Here is a 3,439-nt window from a genome sequence, read left to right on the forward strand (position 1 = left end):
ACAATGTCAGTTCTCGAAATTCCTACTTTGGATGCTTGTGCCAATTCCCAAGTGCCATGGAAAGAAAGGGGAAGAAGGTTACTGAAAATGCGTCGACGAAATTTTATGGGGGAGAAAGGAGAAGTCAAGGAAGATTGCTCGACTGGTGTGAGTTACAATGAGGAGATGATGCCTCTATTTATAGCCTCAGGCATCCAACGACTCCTTCACCCGACGATAATAGTGGGTGGTAAACCCCATGATCTAACGGTGGAAATTTCCCATCCAACGATTCTATCATAATGGTCAAGATCTCCTCCTAACGGCTCTCTAACGACTCTTTCCGTGTTGCATGCGTGTATTGACTTGGTCAACATATGGTCCAAGCCTAAATGCCCCAAAAAATAATTAATAAATAAATATTTATTTAAAAAGAATGTTGGGTCCAAGCCCGACCCGAACCTAAACCCGAGCCGGCTGGACAATAGCGAAGGAGGAGGTGTTGGTCTATTGATATGCTCACTTTGTTTTTCGCTTAACTCACTTTTAATCTGTCACTGAAGTATACTACAATTACATTGAACACAATATTAAGCCGTGCATCCACTCTTTTTACATTCTTGGTCTCCCTAGCGTTCTTGGGTGAGAGGTTTACTTGGTTAAAATTATTTAGTGTTCTTCTATGCATGGGAGGAACAATAATTATACGTCTCGGTGATTCAGAAGATGGTTTAAGTACAATTGCATCAAATCCTCTTCCTGGAGACACATTCACACTTGTTTCAGCATGGTTATATGCAACTTATATAACCATTATTTGCAAGAAATTACCCGAGGATGATGAAAAGAGTAGTGAAGCTAGAATGGCTCAGTTTATAAGATATATGGGGCTTTTCAATATTTTGATTTTTCTTCTATTTGTCCTGATACTTAATTTCACAATGATGGAACCTTTTCATACACTTACCTAGAGGCAATTTGGTCTCATTATTGGTAAAGGATTGCTCGATAATGTGTTGAGTGATTACTTGTGGGCCAAGGTTGTTATTCTTACATCAACCACAATGGCTATAGTTGGACTAACAACTCAGGTCCCATTGGCCACCATCGTGGATACCATGATTGGCAATGCTCCTCGCCTGATGGATTACCTTGGAGTGGCGGTTGTCATGATTGGTTTCGCCATAATCAACATTCCTTCTGATACTTTTACCTAGGACTGACAATGAACCGAATCAACTCGATATTCGTCCAAAACTCGACTTATTATTTAACTCGACATACTTAATTCATGAACCAAATGACCCGAACTTGAGTTGGATAGAGTTCGACTCATTAGGTTCATGAACTAGATCGATATTTATATGAAGAGTGATCAATTTACACCTAGATAAAATTACACAAATTATACTTCACCCATTCATTTTTTGAAAATCCAACACACAATAACACATACGAATTTCGTCCACTTTATACACAATACTCGAACACTCCATGCACGATACTCGCACATTCCATATATGATACTCACATTATATTTCCTCCAATATATATTATATACTATATTTATATATATTATATTTAAATATATAAACTAATATTTTTATATACTTTTTTATATTATTCCATGTCTCTGCATTATATTTATGTTTATTGTTATAATATTTATATATATAACTTTGTGCAATATTTTTAAAAATGAATTAATTATTTAATTTGTCTAAATGAACCAATTCGAGTTGAGCCGAACAGTTCATGATCTTTAATCGAGCTGAACTCGAGCTAAAAATAACTTGTATCATAGTCGAGTCGAGTTTCAAGCTAAGCAAATCCTTATCAAGCTAAGATCTGGTTCGACTCGGTTCATCTCGTTTCTAGCCCTACTAGAAAGTTAAACCACATATCCTCAAAGGTATTAGTTCATTACCCTAACAATTACAAGGATATTATTGTTTAACACCAAAATCTATTAGCTATATAATATAAAAAAAAGGTAACGCATCATCTATTGCTATATGTCAACTTTTTATTCATTTTTCGCCTTCAGAATGGTTTCATCTCCTTCATGTACACATTCTCACACTATATATTTTATTTCCTTGTTATAATAATATTAAATACATTTTTGTATTTCTTAATAATTTCAAAACAAAGCATATGACATTGAGCTTTATCTATGATGACTATACTATTTATGCTCTTTCTTTATTGTAATAATATAATAAGAGTGAGGATCCACATACTCTAAGAGTAAGTTTTTTAAACTTACTTCTAATCCTAACCATCAATTCTATGGACATCTAATGATTTAAATGTACTCACTAATTGAAACCATTGGGTTTCCCTAGAATTGATGGCTAGGATGAGGAGTAAGTTTAAAAAAATTTACTCTTGGAATAAGTGGATTCCACCTCACATAATAATATTGAATCCATTATTGCATTTCTTAATAATTTTAAATCAAAAAATATGACATTATGTCTTTACTTGTTAAGATTATATGCCATACTAAATCTATTTAATAAAAAAATCTCCGGATGATATTACCATTAGACACAAATATAATGAATGGACCCACACTCTATCCGTTTCTCATAAAAATATCTTATCTTAAACTCCTTCCACGTCATCATTTGTCATAGATCACTTTTTACTTAATTTGTTTTCCTCCTAAAAGGTTTCATGGTACTACTATGTACCTACCTGTTGAAAGGTTTATTTGAGGGAAGAGTTGGCTTTCCCCTATCAACAAATCGTCTTGATAGTAGTGCCAATTTATTGAAAGCGGAAATTCCCTCAATTCGGTGTGTTTCCTTTTTATTTGATTAAGTAAGTGAACTCGGTTTTATTCTTTGTTCGCCATCTCGGCTTTATGGAAATAAATTCCAACGCCGATATAATTGTTTCAAGAATATTCCAGTTACAACTTACTTCTAATAATCATGTGAATAAGTTATTCCTTCTTTGCCTCATCTTGACTTTGTTAGAATAAATTCCAACGTCGGTACAATGGTAACGAAGCAATCCCCTATTATATAATTATTAAGTACCTTTGAATAAATTATGTAATAGGGGATTGCTAATGCATATTCTAATGTATAAAAGTGATGAATAGTTAGTTGTTAGAAACAAATAAATAAATAAAGAACAAAAGAATAATAAATTTAAGTGACCTTTATTTATTTACTCCCTTTCGGGTTCATTTTATTAACAAACCAAACTTCTTCCTTAAGGAAGGTTGGTATTAAAGAATAAATAAATTGCGGAAAGTAAATAACAACAAATAAAATTTAGTAAGGTAGTTTCATCACTTTTGTATATTAAAAGGTGTTTCAACAAATAAATTTATTGATAACACATTACTATTTTACAATATACACCTCTTTCAAGATGCAATTGTAGTGTAGTATACGATTATGTCGAACCACAAGGAATTGCCTAATAGAATGAATCATATGAA

General features: G+C 32.9%; 1 pseudogene; it reads left to right on the forward strand.

The window, feature by feature from the left end:
* Positions 1–524: 524 nt before the first annotated feature.
* Positions 525–1,326, forward strand: LOC109339401 (annotated as a pseudogene).
* The last annotated feature ends 2,113 nt before the right edge of the window (positions 1,327–3,439 follow it).

This window comes from Lupinus angustifolius, unplaced genomic scaffold (genome assembly GCF_001865875.1).
Source record: "Lupinus angustifolius cultivar Tanjil unplaced genomic scaffold, LupAngTanjil_v1.0 Scaffold_74_41, whole genome shotgun sequence".
Classification (NCBI taxonomy): Eukaryota; Viridiplantae; Streptophyta; class Magnoliopsida; order Fabales; family Fabaceae; genus Lupinus; species Lupinus angustifolius.